Source organism: Lithobates pipiens, unplaced genomic scaffold (genome assembly GCF_037356315.1).
Source record: "Lithobates pipiens isolate NorthernLeopardFrog02 unplaced genomic scaffold, aLitPip1_a1.2 Scaffold_1, whole genome shotgun sequence".
NCBI classification, from domain to species: Eukaryota; Metazoa; Chordata; class Amphibia; order Anura; family Ranidae; genus Lithobates; species Lithobates pipiens.
In genome coordinates, this window is record NW_027507685.1 from 184050455 (window position 1) to 184070058 (window position 19604).

Genomic DNA, 19604 nt, shown 5'->3' on the forward strand with positions numbered 1-19604 from the left:
ACATATCCCCCCCCTGTGTTTCGATCCGGAGGGAGGAACACCAGCACCCATCATGATGGTTGGGACACCTCTGTGCTGGCTGTCAGCCACGTAGGCCCAACCCTTTTTCCGGGTGCGCTTCCAGGAACATTCCCCCCAGGATCTTAACAGGTTCCTATATTGTCCTATACTCAGCCTTCCTCTTCTTTTGGGGTCCCTGGGCTTATTCACTTTTCTTGGGGGAACTCTGCCTTCCTTGAGCCCTCCTTTCAACTTACAAATACCCATTTTACCCTTCACCATCGGTATTTCAGGTTTAAAACAGTTTCTCTTGGTACCCACTGCAACCAAATCATTGTTTACAGAACGAACTCTTAACAGATCATAGCTTTCCATATCATCAGTGCTTTCCAATTCAGTGTTTGTTAGAAGAAGACCCGAGGAGGGACTACATCCGACGGAACCATAGCACAGCTCCACCTCACCCGTTGTCCAACACTCCATGGGTACCTGTTCTAACAACCTACCCTGACCCAAGCATAAACCATTTTTTCCATGTGAACACATTACATTGTTATGGCAACCACTATTAACACTTTCTTCCACAGTGTCTCCGGGCACCTTAACTTGTACCCCTGGGCCAGTGACAGAAAGCATCTCTGCTACTGCTGAGTCCATTCTGGGCCGTTCCTTCTCATGAGGCCTAGCGGGTAAGGCAGTATCTGCGCCCTCTACTGACCACTGCTCCGCCGCACCTCGGACCACACCAGCAGAGATGTTTCTAGTCATCACATCAGACGGAGAGACCTCTGATATCTCAAGCAGTTCTCTCGCGTGCCTTCCATACCAATCAATAACTAGAAGTACGCTTACAGAGAATCTGTAGATCCTGTGCCAAATGGTTAATGATTGGTCCCACCAATTCCACTCTTGGTCAAGGTTTCCCAGCACTGCCTGTACCACTTGGCTCCACCCATTGGTGCTACGCAGCACCACCTGGTCCAACTGCGGTGGAGATACCCAAGTATACAGTAAGTTCATTTTTACCAACTATAGCATTTCCAGTAAGGTTTCTGTCATCTCTAAACATCCCATGTCTAAACACCAGAACTTTCTAGGGTCTTCTACCCTGTCCAAGACATGGAGGGGCTCAGCGACTGCAGGTTGAGAGGGTGAGACATTTGAAGAGACCTCATCCTCCTTGGAGGTACTCATCATCACAGCTTGTTTCTCCCCTGGAGAGCTGTCAGACACATGTCTCACACTTATCCCTTCTGCACCAGTGTTGGTGAGCCTCTGCAGGTCATTACAAGTCACACTATCACTTTGATACTCCATATCATTTAGCTGTGGGGCTGTGGACAACACATCTGCGATGCCAGTGCCCTGAACTGTTTCCTCAGAGTGGAGGGCAGCAACCTTTGCAGGGACCAAGACGCCCTCAACCACCTGCGGGTCGGCGATCCCCCTGTCTGGCATAGCAGTTGTGTCTACACCCTTGTTACTTAAGCTAGCCTTATCCAGCATGGCTAACAATTGTTTGGCCCAGCTGTCCCAGTCCATTGTGGTTCCCTCATGGGTGTTCCACAGCATTGCATCACCTGCTGTAGAAGGCCGCACAAAAACCTGGGATTCATTAGCTTTATCTGCACATTCCTCACTTCTATATACATCATTTTGTAACACCACACTTTTATCAACGTTGCATTGGGGTGATGCTTCATCACCTAAAGCTTGGTGCAGCACACCATTTTGAACACCTTTTTCTGGTGGCATTACAGACACATTCAGCTTTGTACACTCAAATTTTGCAGGCTGAATTAACCCCTTGCCCACTGGGCTACCTGTAGGGTTGTGGGGCTGCGCCCACACGCTCTCACTGTGTGAATTAGTCCCCCCTTGTTCCACCAGCATAGCACCAGAGCCATCCTGGGCAGCCTCTGACTCCAACACATGGAGACCCCATGAGACTTCCATGGACAATCCTGTGCCTCTGCCTGTCATGGGAGATCTCCTACTCTCATCACTGGTAGTGAACACATTACCAACCTCACTCTCAGATATGACATTACAAGAAATACATGTTTCAATGTCATTACACTCATCATGTTTAGCAATAGTATCACTTTTGTTAGTACGATCATTAGCATTCTCATTACATGTAGACACAACTGCTGTTTTTGTGGTTTGTTTATGAGCCACCATAACCTCTGAGCGACTCTTCACAGCACCCGCTCTCTGTAAAGGGGTACTTTTGCCTATTTGGGCAGCTCCATAGCTGACCTGGGAAACTCTCTGCTCCAACACTGCAAGCTCCTTGGAAGTTTCCCTGGGCAACCCTGCAGCAGCTGTCACTAGGGAACATGGTACCAGCACTGTTTTGGTCACCCCTAGCTCAATTTTCCCAGCCATCTGCTGGATCATAGCAGGCATATGCAGAGTCCCCATGTCCTTTTCAGTCTTTAGCCCTGCGTCTAGTTGGGCTTTACGCTGCGCCTCCCCACTGCTCTGGGTAGCACAATGCAGAAAGTCTATGTCCATTTGTACTGCGGATCTCCCCACTGGACATACTCCCACTTCACTGGGTTCAGCATCACAAACTGAAACAGTCTTACCAGTTCCTGCAGCTGATGTCATAGCCTTCACTTGAGTGCGTTGTCTCACTGGTGTGGTGTCTCCATAGGCTGACTCCCCCATGTGGCCATGGAGCAAAACTGCAGCCTTTCTGGACCCACTGACGCCCCCTGTAGGTAACACAAGATCCTTGTTGCTAGGGGTAACTGCAGACTTGCGCTCCAAAGCTGGTTGGCTATAACGCATGCAGGATTCAGGCTGATGTACTCTCCTTTTGGGACTGACCCCTTTGCCTAAGCGGCCATGACAGAAAACTTTACGTTTCTCTGGATTTCCAAATCCTAGGACTTCCGGCGACACTTCTCCCATCCTGGAGCATTGCTGGCGGCCCATGATACGACGGAACTCTCCTCTAAGAAGGATTTCCTCTTTAAACTTGCGATAGTCATCCTGGTCCCCATCCATCAAATGGTAAACCGACCGGAACTCTATCCGCAATAAGGTTTGCAGCAGTTTTGGCCACCGGTCCCTAGGCCATTTTCTCTTTACAGCAACTTTTTCAAATCTTACAAGGAAGTCTCCCACCTCCTCTGTAGGCAGCATGGGTTGCACATAGTCAGAGGCCAAGATGTCAGCCCCTTGCAGTGCACCCCACTCTTTGCGATTCCGCTGGAACCATTCATTCGCTGTCTCACATTTCACTGGCCCCTTTTGGCTTGCCCTACAAGGTGGAGACATCTTCCCAGGCCATGCTGAGCTCACATCCTCTTTAACTTGATAAAACATGAACTTCTTGCTTTTTGACTGCCTCATCCTTGCAATCACATGCACACAGCAGCTTGTAACAGTTCTCAGCAAAGAAGGAGAAAAAAAAAATCTGATGTTTGATTCTTCCTTCACAGGTACACAACCCGCATTCAACACAGTCCATCAAATAAACATATACGCAATGCTGTTCGCCTGGCTGCCACACACAGCTAGCAGCAGTTCCTGATGCGACTCACTGTGGAGCAAGGACCCGGATTCCACCGTCTACATGCCCGCATTCGAGCACCACTTGTAATGTTGGGGTGATTAAGCACAATTGGTAGATGCACGTTTTAGTCTACATCAGGCAGGCGTTTTATGGTTAAGGGCCTGGTAGCCCACGTTTATTATAAGAAAACAAAAATATTTAGTTTATCCAGTAATCCCACGCAGGGGTTTAAATTCATTCAGCACACAAATGAACATACCAAGCCACCTGGCTCTCAATTGTCAATAGTTCCTCTGCTTGCTCCCAACAGATTTGTCAACTCTTTCCAGCCCCCTGGACTCACCGACTTCCTTAGTCTTCCTGACTCTCAAGGTTGTCAGCCTTTCCCAGTCCCTTACACGGACTACAGTCTCCCACAGGGCAAACCACTCTTCAGCCAGCAGCAAGCTGTTCACACTCCTCCACCTTCCACACACCTCTACAACTTCCTGTCTTGCTTTTTAAAGACACTGCCTTAACAGGTGGGTTAATCAATTGTATTCCCTTAAAGAGAGCACAACCCAAACAGAGGGGAAATATAGCGTCCTTCCAGGACCCAGCCACGGCGTCCATTACAGTGGCTGGGAGGAGGTAGCTGCGGATCATGTTGTCCTTAGTGACCCAGAGGACTCCGGACCGAATGCCTCAGCTAACCTACGCTGCATGGCCTCCCTGATCCTGCAAAGCCTGCGGAAGGATCCTTGTATTCTTCGGATCAAGGAGAGGGACCATTACTGGCTGGCCACTCTCCTTGATCCACGGTACAAGGGTAAGGTTGCCGACCTTATCTTGCCATCACAGAGGGAGCAGAGGATGAGACATCTCTGGGAGGCCTTGCAGAAAGGTCTGTGCAACGCGTTCCCAGAGACTGGGAGGTTACAAACTCCTGGTCCTGGACAACGTGTTGCTGAGTCATTGGTCAGAAGGAGCGGTGGAGAAGGTGGCCGTCTGACCGATGCGTTCAGACAATTTTTTAGTCAGCAGCCCCAAGGTATGATCAGTTCCAGCAACCATCGCCAGCGTCTGATTTACATGGTGCAGGAATACCTAGGGGCAAGGTCAGACTTGGACACCTTTCCCACCGAAAATCCTCTGGCTTACTGGGTCTTGAGGATGGATCATTGGCCAGAGCTTGCACAGTATGCAATTGAGCTACTGGCCTGTCCTACATCCAGCGTTCTTTCAGAACGCACCTTCAGTGCTGCTGGTGGCTTTGTTACCGATCACAGGGTGCACCTGTCCACCAACTCAGTTGATCGACTGACCTTCATCAAGATGAATCAGTCTTGGATCACCCACAGCTACCAAGCACCTGAAGATGATGTAACCGAAATTTTTTTTTTTTAAATATCACATCCCTTCAAGACTGCCTATGCTGATGCTGAGTGACTGTCCTGTTATGTTGATTGTCTATCCTCTTCCTCCTCCTCTGATATGTTGGAAGAACATTTTTAATTCTGGATGATGCCACCAGACCAATTTTTCTACACCTGTTTAACGGGCGTTTAATTACAATTTTTGATGCAATGCTTTGCAGCAGGGCTCATTCCTGCACCACAACTAGAGTATATGGGAGAGGTTGCAGTGTCGTGGCACCAGCACCAGTGCCAGCAGCCCAATTTTTCAGCCCCTGTTTAACAAGGGCATGTAATTACAATTCTTGATATCATATTTCACAGGAGGGCCCATTCCTGTGCCCACCCAGAGTAACTGAGGACTTATAGTGTTGTGGCACCAGCACCACAACCACCAGGTCAATTTTTCTTCCACTGTTCAACAATGGCATGTAATTACAATTCTTGATATAATAGTTCACAGCAGGGCGTTCCAGCGCCCACTAAGAGTCACTTTGAGGGCTTACAATTTCGTGGCAACACCAACACTTTGTTCCGCCATTTCTGCAGAGCATATAGGGCATGCCCCTACTTTCAAACATCCAACTTACAAACGTCTCCTACTTGCAAATGGAAGGAGACAACAGGAAGTGAGATGAAAAAAGACGGACGGCAAAACAAATTATACAGGGGTGATAACCCTTACCTATGTTTTCCAAAAAGCTTAAAAATTGATTTTTTGACTGGAGCTACACCATTTCAAAATTACAAACAGATTCTACTTAACACAACAAATCTACACAGTCCCTGTCTTGTTTGAACCGCCTGTATACTGCTGTTCTCAGTATATAGGGCCTGGGGGCCCCACGTCTTTCCTTTTTTTAATATGGGTACGGGGTTCCCCTTAATATCCGTACAAGACCCAAAGGGGCTGGTAATGGGCAGGGGGGGGGGGCTACCCATGCCATTTTTCTCATTGATTTTCATCCATATTGCCGGAACCAGATATTACATTAAAAACGCAAGCAGTTTGAAATGACTTTTTTTCCGTTAAATATCATTTTGTGAAGGGACTGTTCTAAACAAGGGAAACACGTGGCACTTCACAGGCATACTATAAACACCCCCCAGGCACGATATTTAAAGGAATATTTAACTTTTTTTTCATTTTAATCGTCATTAAAATCAGTGCTCCCGCCAAAACGGACATTTTTAAAAACATTTTAGGCATTGACCCATGTCCCCTGGGGCAGGAGCCAGGTCCCCAAACCCTTTTTAGGACAGTATTTTGCATATTAGCCATTCAAATTAGCACTTTTTATTTCAAACGTTCGAGTCCCATAGACTTCAATAGGGTTCTAAAGTACGAATTTTCGGTCCGTTCGAAAGTTCTGGTGCGAACCGAACCAGGGGGTGTTCGGCTCATCCCTAATCTGGAACATTCGCCTCCCATCTAGCCCAGAGAGTCTCCATACCAACATGAACTGATGTCAGGAGAGCCTTGTACAGTTCTGAAAATGGTTTAGTTAACATGTCATTGAGTTTTAAATGGAATGGACATATATCTTGGATCTATGGATGCTGCACACCCCGATAGATATGAAACAAAAAAAATTCAAGAAAGAAATCCCCATGGGGTTTTTTAGCAGCAATTTGGGGGACACAAAACATCTTTACATAAAAAAATATAAATTTTATTAACACAGAATGATTGAGTAATCGTACATCATAAAAAATGAAAATTATTACACCAACGGTTAAAATATAGGCTCTGGTACACGCAAAAAACAAATATTGATGAAAAGTACAACAATCCTGTTACATAATCTATTGGTATACAATTGGAATGTTTTAACATAGCGTTCCCATGTGTCTCACTTAAAAGCCATTTGATGTATGGAAATACCCCAATGCATTTCAACCCAGAATAAATAATGGTCTTCTTCAGGGAGGTTTTCGTATTTCTGTTAATACAACAATGGATAATTTTTATTATAATGAATTATCAAGTGGATATGGACATAAAACACATACCCAATATTTACCCTTTTCATCAAGTAAGTGCGTTTAAGACCAGAGAATTTCTTAAAAGAACATCCATCTCATTCAAAGGTGATCCCAAAATTAGATGCAGTGTTATCCATGTCCAAAAGGGGTCTCTCCAAGGGGAAAAAGCACAAAGCGCGGCCGCAGGGCCCCGCAGGGCCTACAAGAGGTCACAGGACAAAGAGGCCTCCACCAGACAGGAAAAGCGGAGGCGACACACCTAGAATTCATTGCATAAAATGTATTCTGAAACCGCCCAAAATGGGTGAGGAAAAAAAAAGGGGGGGGGGGAGGAAAGGAGGGCTGGGGGAAAGGAAATTATATTAACTGAGTCAAAAAGAAAAATGAAAAAATGAGTGAAAAAACTTTGAAGTATTTGAAAAAAGTGAAACAGCTAGTGACTAGTGAAAAAAAAAATATATGTATGCCGACTATATATATTAAATTAAAACATCTCAACTAGTGAAGATAATGTGATGCATGAATTTATTTTATTAGAACCTATATAAGGCGGCGGTGAGGGGGGTGGGATCAGTGGCAGTGGAGACGATAGTGGTGAGGTGGGTGTGATCAGTGGCAGTGGTGTTGGGGAGGGAGGTGGAAACAATGGCAATGGTGGTTAGAGAGGTGGGATCAGTGGCAGCAGTGATGGTGATGGGGGTGTGATCAGTGGAATCAGTGGCAGCGGTGGTGGTGAGGGGGTGGGATCAGTCACAGCAGTGTTGGTGAGGGTGTGGGATCAGTTACAACAGCTATTGTGAGAGAGGTGGAAACAGTGGCAATGGTGGTAGGGGGTGGGATCAGTGGCAGCAGTGGTAGTGAGGGGGTTGGGATCAGTGACAGAGGTGGTGGTGAGGGGGCGGGATTAGTGGTGGCGATGGGGGTGGAATTAGTTGTGTGGGTGGCACTGAAGGGTGGGTGGGATCAGTGGCAGTGGTTGCGATGGGGGTGGGATTAGTGGCAGTGGTGGTGGCACTGAGGGGGTGAGATCAGTGGCAGCGGTGTTGTTGAGGGGGTGGGATCAGTGGTAGCTGTTATGGTGGGAGAGTGGGATCAGTGGCAGTGGTGGTGATGAGGGGGTGGGATCAGTGGCAGCGGTGGTGGTGGTGAGGGGGGGATTAGTGGCAGCAATGGTGGTGGCGGCAAGGGGGGGTGTGAAAAGTGGCAGCGATGTGGAGAGGGGTTGGCATCAGTGGCAGCGGTCCTAGTGACTGAGGTTGGAACAGTGGCAGTGGTGGTGAGCAGGGTGGGATCAGTGGCAGCAGTGGTGGAGGCGGCAAGGGGGGAAACAGTGGCAGTGATGGTGGAGAGGGGGTGGGATCAGTGGCAGCAATGTTGGAGAGGGGGGTGGGATCAGTGACAGCGATGGTGGAGAGGGGGTTTGGATCTGTGGCAGTGTTGTTGGTGAGGGGGTGAGATCCATGGCAGCGGTGGGGATGAGTGGGTGGGATCAGTGGCAGCTGTAGTGGTGAGGGGGGTGGGATCAGTGTCAGCAGTGGTGGTGGCGGCAAGGGGGAAGGGAACAGTGGCAGCGATGGTGGAGAGGGGGTGATATCAGTGGCAGCGATCCTGGTGGGGGAGGTTGGAACAGTGGCAATGGTGGGGAGGCGGTGGGATCAGTGGCAGCAGTGGGGGTGGAGGTAGTGAGGGGGTGGGATCAGTGGCGATGGTGGTGAGCAGGGCGGGATCAGTGGCAGCGATGTTGGTGAGGGGGTTGGATCAGTGGCAGCGATGATGGTGAGGGGGTAGGATCAGTGGCAGCAATGATGGTGAGGGGGTGGTGGCAGTGGTGGTGGTGAGAGGGGTGGGATTAGTGGCGGCAGTGGGAGTGGAATTAGTGGTGTGGGTGGCTCCCAAGGGGGCTGGGATCAGTGGCAGTGGTTGCAATGGGGGTGGGATCAGTGGCAACGGTGGTGGTGGCAGTGAGGGGGGTGGGATCAGTGGCAGTGGAGACGATAGTGGTGAGTTGGGTGGGATCAGTGGCAGTGGTGTTCGGGAGGGAGGTGGAAACAATGGCAATGGTGGTTAGAGAGGTGGGATCAGTGGCAGCAGTGGTGGTGATGGGGTGGGATCAGTGGAATCAGTGGCAGCGGTGGTGGTGGTGAAGGTTGCGGGATCAGTGGCAGCATTGGTGGTGAGGGGGTGGGATCCATCACAGCAGTGTTGGTGAGGGTGTGGGATCAGTTACAACAGCTATTGTGAGGGAGGTGGAAACAGTGGCAAGGGTGGTGGGGGTTGGATCAGTGGTAGTGAGGGGGTTGGGATCAGTGACAGAGGTGGTGGTGAGGGGGGCGGGATTAGTGGTGGCGATGGGGGTGGAATTAATGGTGTGGGTGTCACTGAAGGGGGGGTGGGATCAGTGGCAGTGGTTGCGATGGGGGTGGGATTAGTGGCAGTGGTGGTGGCACTGAGGGGGTGAGATCAGTGGCAGTGGTGGTGATGAGGGGGTGGGATCAGTGGCAGCGGTGGGGGTGGTGAGGGGGGATTAGTGGCAGCAATGCAAGGGGGATGTGAAAAGTGGCAGCGATGTGGAGAGTTGTTGGGATCAGTGGCAGTGGTCCTAGTGACTGAGGTGGGAACAGTGGCAGTGGTGGTGAGCAGGGTGGGATCAGTGGCAGCAGTGGTGGAGGCGGCAAGGGGGGAAACTAGTGGCAGTGATGGTGGAGAGGGGAGTGGGATCAGTGGCAGCAATGTTGGAGAGGGTAATGGGATTAATGGCAGCGATGGTAGAGAGGGGGCTCGGATCTGTGGCAGTGGTGTTGGTGAGGGGGTGAGATCAGTGGCAGTGGTGTTGGTGAGGGGTTGAGATCCGTGACAGCTGTGGTGTTGAGGGGGGTGGGATCAGTGGCAGCAGTGGTGGTGGCGGCAAGGGGGGTGGGAACAGTGGCAGTGATGGTGGTGAGGCGGCGGGATCAGTGGCAGCAGTGGTGGGGGGATCGGTGGCAACAGTGGTGGTGGCAGCAAGGGGGTGGGAACAATGCCAGCGATGGTGGAGAGGAGGGTGGGATCAGTGGCAGCGGTGGTGGTGAGGAGGGTGGGATCAGTGGCAGCGGTGGTGGTGAGGAGGGTGGGATCAGTGGCAGCGGTAGCAATGGTGGAACTCCAGGGCCCATTCGCAATTGTGACTGCTGTAACCTTGTTAGTTCCGCCACTGGCCTGTATCAACCGGCTTTTTTTTTGCTTCATATGAGTTCATATATCAGTTTATATGAATACAGAACTCAAAAGAGATCATAAGAATGCAAAACCCACTAGAACCAGTTCAAATTCAGTTCAGGAGGTCCAAATGCATCTGTCGATGAGTTTTGGATGATCTTAGAAGGTTTCAAACTGATGTAATCAACACAAGCCCAAAGTCTGATGTAGTCCCTTAGGCTAGGTGCCTAAAGGCCTGCGGCTGAACCGGCTGATGCGCCCTCACAAACATAACACACAGGAATCTCATAGACCTAGCCTTATTATGTGCATCTGTACTTTGTAAACCAGTGCTGCCCACCTGTGGTCAGATCACCAGTCATCAGGACAACGACCTGTTCTTCTACCAGGATAACTACCCTCACAAAGAGAAACAGTTCAGAACAAGTCATGGTGTGTTTGTATTAGGCAATGGTTTAGCTGCAGGAAGCCTAAAGGCAATGCTGATGGCTAATTCTTTGCTACTTCCTTCGCCCTCCAGAGTTTACTGGCTCTACAAGCTTTTTACTTCTGGTTATAAAGGTGTGTTGGCTTTATGTTACATGTTCTGCATGAAATACTCTTTAAACTGGCTATAACATTTCACAATCGCAGCAAATGTCCCTGAATGTGAGAGACATTTTTAGTTAATTTGTATTTGACTTACGCCTGAATAAGTCCTTCATTTAGTTCTGCAACCACTCCAGTAGATACTGGCTTTTCCAGCTACAGTAAACATTCTACAGCACTCTTTTCATCTTGCCTACCTTTACCCCCTTTCTGCCCAGGCCAACTTTCAGCTTTCCACGCTGTCAAACTTTGAATGTCAATTGTGCAGTCATACAACACTGTATCCAAATTAAATTTTTCAAAAATGTTCACACATTTTTGGTGGTATTTAATCACCACTATTTTTTTTTGTTTGTTTTTTACTAATTAAAAGAAAAAAGACCAAACATTTTGGAGAAAAAAATAAGTTTTTTATATTGTGTCATAAAACTTTGCAAGCAGGTAATTTTTCTCCTTCACTGATGTGTGCTGATGAGGCTGCTCTGGTGGGCACTCATTGGCAGCACTGGTGGGCACTATTGGGACTACATTGATAATCAGGACACTAATAAGCAGTGCCCTGATTATCTGGGTACATATCCCTTTAACATAAGCTGGATATCGGCTCTCCTCTCCTCTCCTCACAAAGGAATGCAGATAACTGCCGATGAACACATTACATCGTGATCAGCTGTGATTAGACACAGCTGATCACGTGTTACAGAGCCGCTGTGATTGGTCCTTTACCCCATTCTGTGATCAGCTGTGTCCTAAGGACATGGCAATCACATAGCACGCTGCCCACGCCACAGCGGGTGCGCAGGAAGCACAATCATAGGAGGACATCAATTGACGCCCTCCCAGCAATGTGCGATCGTGCTGTAGCCGTCATTCGGCTATAACGCAGTCAGGAACTGGTTAAAGTGAATTTGGCTTTGTTCATGCTGGTTTTCTTTGTTCCCTTCCATTCCCTCAAATGTCTAGACATAAACTCGAAAGCAGTGTTAGATGGAACAGAGGTCTGGACAGGCAGTGATAGTTCAGGAAACCATTTAGCCCTGGTTCACACTGATGCAATTTCTGATGCATTTCAGAACACATAGAATCGAATGACGGGGGAAATAACATGATTTTCCTTGGGGGCCATTTGCACATATGCAGTGCAATTCTGATGCAATTTTAAAAAGGTTCCTGTGCGAGTTTGGTGCAGTGTGATTTTTAGCTTCATAGACTTGAATAGTAACTGCATGTAAAATGTTTATCTATTCTAAGATAACACAATTCAGAGAAAGAAAGACTGCATCCAAATCGCATCAAGAATGGATTAGACTTGCATTTAAACCACATCAACTCGCATAACTGGGGAGCGTGTGGGCACAGCTGGCTCCAGGTCTCAGCCGCGTGCTGAGAGACGGAGACCGCTCTTAAGCAACTGAGTGGCTTCCAACAATATTGTGGGGATCCTTCCAGAGCATGGAGCAGCTTTGCCACACCAGCTGACAGTGGACAATATCCTGCTATCAATTGATACTGGGTCACAGGAGAGCAAAAGTAAGTGCATTCCTGTGACCCACAAAAAAGCGTTAACCATACTTCTCTTTTAACATAGAGAAACTTCCATAAATAAATGAAATTACTTTCTGGTCTCAAGGAACCCCTGCTAATAATTACAATATCTAGAGGTCACAGAGTATTGGCCTGATGGGCAGTGAGAAGAATGCTCCTTACATTTGTGGTCATTGGGAAGAACCCCCTATACAGATAGAAAAGATCATAGGTGTCAGTTGTTGCTTATTTGAGATGCAGAAACTGCTCATTGCTTAAGGACTCCGTAGCAACCTCAGATGGAGCCCTAAGGTTCTATGGCACCCTGGTTGAGAAAGGCAGCTCTAAGCAAATGCACACTCACCCCTGGGCACAGCTGCTTGTAACTTCTGTTGCTATATCTGCTAGTTTTACAGCCAAATAAAACCAGAGAATCAGTAGAAAAAATACCAGGACAAATACCCATGCAAATTAAAGAACTATTTTTGAAGTGTGCATTATAATAACATTTCCTTTTTAAAACCTGCATTGAAACACAAAGAAAATACAACTACTACCCAGAATGCCATTGTCTCATTAGTCCCAAATCCTCAACGTGGGGGACCTAGCCAACATACGTGCGCCTGGGCTCCCTTCCATTATATTTTATCTACAAGAAAAGCAGTTTGATTAGAAAAAAAATATCAAGAAATGTCACAAAAAGAACAAAGGAAAAACGGTGACAATACAAAGAGAACAGCTCCTGGAGAGAGCATTGTTGTAAATGTTAAAATCCTTATAAATATTCAACAGGGCAACGAATGAAAAGATTCAATTATTCATGGGCAGATCCCGCCCGGCCAGGAAGCTAAATGTTTTCTAGAGGATGGAGCTTGCGCTAATTTGGATCTCTCATTTTTTGGCACAGTCATACACTGTACAGAGGAGGGGGAGATGTGATATAGAAGGGAAGGAGGGAAAGAGACAGAAGATGAGGACAGGGAGACAATTATTGAATGGGGAAACAGACAGAGAAATAAGTATGAGAAGCCAAGAGATACCAATAGATGGAGGGCTAAAAGATAGGAAGACAGTGTGCTACACAACTGCCGCTAGCACAACTGATTTAAACATTGCTAGCAATATCTAGGGATTTTGAGGGTTAAGGATTGGCCCAGAACAAGGATAGTGTCAGTTGCAAAAGTGAGCAATTGTTAACTGTTCACTGGGAAAAATGGAATGGCCTCTGTATGGTATGTTAAATATTGCAGAAGACAAAAGTCGATGCAGGCTCAGGTGATCGGTGATTTATATGAATGGGCAGATCTTGCAATTGCACGAAGAGAGACAGAAGAGAAGCCGAAATATTAGAATTTGAATATTTCTGTATTTTCTCTGATTTATAAAACGATAACAAATTGGTGTATTTATGTATTTGTGTGTGTGTATATTGTATATATTCAGATATTTTTTTTTACCTTGAAATGGAAGATGATGTTACTATATCTGTAAATTATCAGAAATGTTGAACATCCACATCTTGGTGATTTGGTGACGGTATAATTGAACCACCGCTATCAATACTGTCCCCTCAGGAGGATCAAATAAATGGATAAATTATGGACAGCGCTTGCTCCACCTTGTGCTACTATGTGCATAATACTGGATCATACAATATCAATCATGTGCTAACTGTTTTTACAGATAAATTGACCCGTTTCGTCATCTATGTGCAATGTTGTCAAAAGCTGCTTTTGACAATGTTGCACATAGATGACGAAATGTGTCAAGTTGAATCTCCCACACGTCACTACTGGCCCAGATAGTGGAATGTATGCCATGTAACGAGCAGCTATTACTACCATCATACATGTAAAGGCCGTTTTTGTTGTGATGCTCAATTCGGTTTTATTTGACAATTTTATCTACAAGTAATTCACCTTTTATGGATTTTTAATCATGTAAATTGCTTATATGCAATAAATTGTTTGATGGTTTTACACCAGTTTTTCACTCTATACATTGGACACCTGCATAATTTGATCCTGGAGCTCTGAAGTCATCCGTCATTGTAGGCAATCTTTACTAGTGGGAGCCATCATAAGACAACGGAGTGGGATAGGTCCCCAAAAAGACCTACAAACGTAGCAGGCTCCTCTTGCTATATGGTAAGGGAGTCCATAATATCTGGTGAGTGCCACGTGCCTATTTCCCTCCCAAGGTGCATGCATAGATACCACTGGGATATGGAGCACAAGAGAACTTTACTATAAGGAAAATATATAATTTGTTTTGCACAGTTATCACTTTTAGCACTTTATCTGTCACCATTTTCAAATGATGTATCTGTAAAATTTTCAAGTCTTGCCACAGATTCTCAAATGGATTTAGGTCTGGACTTTGACTGAGCCATTCTAACACATGATTATGCTTTCATCGAAACCATTCCATTATAGCTCTGGCTATATTTAGGGTCGTTGTCCTGCTGAAAGATGAACCCCCCCCCCCCCCCCCGTTTCAAGTCTTTTGCACTCTAAGGCCGCGTACACACGCGGGGACTGTTCGCTCAACTTTGTCCGCTGAACAGTGTTTCGGCGGACAGTCCGCTCGTGTGTGGGCTTTCAGCGGACAGTTTCAGCGGACAGTCTGCTGAACAAAGTTTTTCGGAAATTCCGAAAAACTGTCCGCTGAAACTTTGTTTCAGCGAACAGTCCCCTCGTGTGTAGGCTTGTTCGTCAAACTAAGTTCCGCGCATGCTCAGAAAGGATTTACACGCCGAAGTTTGCATTGCAGTGTATAGGACGTCGTTTTCTAGTCCCGTCGTACGTGCCGTTCACGTCATCGCGCACGGTTTCAGCGGACTGTTCGTTCGTCGTGTGTGGGCAAGTCCGTCCATGCTAATTTTGAGCGGACTGTCCGCTGAAACTGTTTGACGGACAAAGTTGAGCGAACAGTCCCCGCGTGTGTACGCGGCCTAACAAGTTTTCTGCTAAGATTGCCCTGTATTTGTCTCCAGCCATCTTACCATCAACTCTGATGATGCTGACACCACCATGTTTCACAGTGAGGATGGTGTGTTCCGGGTGATGTGCAGTGTTATTTTTCTGCCACACATAGCAATTTGCTTTTAGCCCAAAAAGTTTCATTTTGGTCTCATCTGACCAGAGCACCTTCTTCCACATCTATGCTGTGTCCCCCACATGGCTTCTCGCAAACTGCAAACAGGACTTGTTATGGCTTTCTTTCTTCCAACAATGGCTTTCTTCTTGCCACTCTTCCATAAAGGCTAGATTTGTGGAGTACACGACTAATTCCCCGTACACACGGTCAGATTTTCTGATGGAAAATGTTTGATGGGAGCTTTTTGTTGGAAATTCCGACTGTGTGTAGTCTCTATCGGACATTTTCCATCGGAATTTTCGTCACATAAAATTTGAGATCTGGATCTCAAATTTTCCGGCAACAAAATCCGTTGTCAGAAATTCCGATCGTGTGTACACAATGCAGATGCACAAAGTTCCACGTGTGCTTGAAATCAATTAATTTTTCTTGGCTCCTCGTACGTGCATGTTGTACGTCACCGTGTTCTTGATGGTCACAATTTACGACCAACTTTAAGTGACCGTGTGTATACAAGACAGGTTTGAGCCAACATCCGTCTGCAAAAATCCATGGATTTTGTTGTCGGAATTTCTGATCAATGTCTGATCGTGTGTACGGGGCATAATAGTTTTCCTGTGGACAGATTCTCCCACCTGAATTATGGATCTCTGCAGCTCCACTAGTGTTATCATGGGCCTATTGGCTGCTTCTCTGATTATTGCTCTCCTTGCCCAGCCTGTCAGTTTAGGTGGACAGCCATGTCTTGGTAGGTTTGCAGGTTGTGCCATACTCTTTCCATTTTCAGATAATGGATTGAACAAGATGATTTTATTCTGAACATTGGGTTACTGCAGATGGCAGGATACAAAAAGATGAATAGGTTGTAGTATTTATGCGGTCAAAAGTTGATAGTGTCTGTAGCTTACAATGCAGAATACATGTGTCCTGCTACATGTGGCTTGTAGCTGCATCCATGCCACAGGAAGTACAATAACAGGAAGAAGGGTGGAGCATTACATACAAAGGAAGTATGTCATAACATAAGGGAAAATGAGCATAAGAAACAAGTGCATTACCACAAAAGGTCACTAGATGGCAGCATGTGAATTAAATATAAAACGTTGTTAGAAAATGTTTAAGAACAATCTATATAAATTCTATGCCCCTTGGGGCAGCACACTCCCTATCTAGCATGCTAAATGTCACTATATACATGCAACTGCAAATAACATGCAACTGCAAATAACAAACAGTGTAATTTGCTAGATGTCTTAAAGACATAAAAAGAACATGTATATAATGCAATAACAATAACTCTTAATTTAAGGCTTCAAGTTATGTCAACTAAGGTTCAAGACACTTTTTTCTTGAAGTCACAGGTAGGATCCAGCAGCGTAGGCAAACAAGTTCATTCTCCAAAGGGTAAGAGCAGAATAAGTTCCGTGATAGGTCTGATGAAAGTCTTTACAGTCCCTTGTCTTGAAACCTTCACCTCCACTTTATGTACCTTAACGTCATCACTAGGAACGCTCTTTACAATAAGTCCCATGGGCCATTCAATTCTTTCAGCTTGCTGGTCCTTAAGCAGAACAAGATCTCCAACTTGCATGTTAGGGTTCAGTCGTTGCCATTTCCTGCATCCTTGCAGAGTAGAAAGATACTCCATCTTCCAACGAGGAAGTAATTGAACTGAGCAGACGTCAGTGTGATTACTGCTGATGTACACGTACATCTACACTTCATAATTATGTACAGCAGCAAATCTGGGCCCAATTGCGGTTCTGATCTATCACAACCCGGATCAGCAAGCAATATTTTTCTTAGGAGGTCACTGAATAGCTGCCAAGACTTGGCTTCCTGTTGCCTTCTAATGGCGTGTTAGTAGACTGGTGAAATCTAAGGGTTGACTTTGCGGTTGCAGGTGTGGGCCTCCTGGCTCTGCCACAGCTGAGACCCTGATGAGCATCAATGTAGATCGGCAGCAAGGCTTTCAGAGATGGCAGCTTTCCCAGCTGGTCAATCTTCTAGGCCAGATGGGTAGGACTGGATAACCAGGACATGCTAGGCTTTTTGAGCCTAACAGCATAAATAGTCCACCAGCAACTTCTCAGGCCTCAGCCTGAGGCAAGAGATCTAACACATGGCCTCCCCAAATATTTATACTCTCCCCCATCATGTGCCAATGGCCTGATTTTTCTACTGGGATGGCTGAGGGAAATATGAATATTCATAACTCAGCCTGGCAGGAAAGCCTCATACTATAGCCAGTAATGCCTACTGGCAACAGTGAGACATCACAATCCCACTGAGCTTAAGGAGAAGCCAGGTACACAACTACACAAATCAAAATTAGGCTAACTAACTCAGCCTGGCAGGAAAACATCATACTATAGCCAGTAACACCTACTGGCAACAGTTAGACATCACAATCCCACTGAGCTTAAGGAGAAGCCAAGTACACAACTATACAAATCAAAATTAGGCTAACTACCACCCAGCCAAAAATAAAATGTCCCTATCAACTAGCAACCTATCTATGAGGGTGTTGCAGAGAGTAAGAAAGAATATTCTCCACAGGGCCATCATCAGTATTATAGTGAGATAACCAAAACATGTCTGCAGAACCACAGTCAATATCTCTAAACACACAAGCACTAAGACTTATAACACTCTAGCAATCCTTTTTCTGGTGCCAAATCACCAGCAACAGGTTAGCTATTCACAACAAACTAAAGACTCACCTTCTTCTTTTCCTGACAACCTTATTAACTAGATTAACGACAAGTGACATTCTGCATTGTTTTAGTTGGTGATGCAGCAGTCGGGAGTGATGCATGGGTTTCCTCTGGGTACTCCGGTTTCCTCCCATAGTCCAAATACATGTTAGGTTAACTACTTGCTGCCAAGTCATGTACATGTACATGATTGGCTTGAATAGTTACACCGAGATGATGCCTGCAGCTACAGGTATGATCTCGGTATTGCTTTTTCACGAGGCAACTGGCTTTTATGTAAAAGCCCTCCTGCGCTGGTGCTTTTCTGGGCTCTACCATCCTGCAGGTGAGCCCAGAATGAACCCGGCAGGTCCATCGGCTTACCAGAGAGCTGACCAAGGACTGTAAGGTCCTTGAATCAGATTTATGGTATAGGAAATCAGAGTATTATTGTCACTTCTGGCTTCCACGGATGTAAACAGCACCATTTTTAAATTGTGAAAGCATGTGATCACACCGATCATGGTGTGATCAGATGCTCGAAAGGCAGAGGAGACATCTGGTGTCTAATAGACCTGGATCACTCCATAAAAGAGTACCTGTCACTGCCTATTGCTGTCACAAGAGGTTTACATAAAAGTGATAAATAAAAATAAAAATAAAGGAACGGTGTTAAAATAAAGAATATCTATATATATATAATACAATTAGAATTTTTTTTTTAAAGTGTGCACCACCCCATTGGTTACCCACACATACATAAACGACAGTCACACCACACATGTGAGGTATCATATGTCACAGCAAGAGTGATAATTCTATTACCAGACCTCTTCTGTTACTCTAAACTGGTGACCTGTAAAAGCTTTTAAAGTGTTGCCTATGGAGATTTTTAAATAACTTAGTCTGTTGCAATTCCAGGATCATAGATACTTTTAATGTATGACATTTTAGTTATCTATCTACTTGCCATAACACCATTTTGTATTTAACCAAAAGACTGGGTACTATATTGTTTGTGTGCGTTAAAATTCATTAAAGTGTTTCTTTTCCCAAAAATTTGTGTTCAAAAAACCAGTACGCAAATACCGTATGACATAAAAATAAATAGCAAAATCAAACATTTTATTCTCTAGGGCCTCTGCTTCTAAGTAATTTTCTAGCAAAAAATACAAAAAGTGTCAGAAAAGTCCTGGTCTACAGTTCCTTGAAAAAGTATTTATACCCCTTGAAAGTTTCCACATTTTGTCCTGTTGTAACCAAAAACAAATATTAATTTTATTGGGATTTTATGTGATAGACCAACACAAAGTGGCACGTAATTGTCAAGCTGAAGTAAAATGATAAATGGTTTTACAAAAATAATGTGAAAAGTGGCGTGCTTTTGTATTCAGCCCCCTTTACTCTGATACCCCTAACTAGAATCTAGTGGAACCAATTGCCTCCAGAAGTCACCAAATTAGTAAGTAGAGTCCATCTGTGTGTAATTTAATCTCGGCATAAATACAGCTGTTCTGTGAAGTCCTCAGAGATTTGTTAGAGAACCTTAGTGAACAAAAAGCATCATGAAGGGTAAAGAATACACCAGACAGG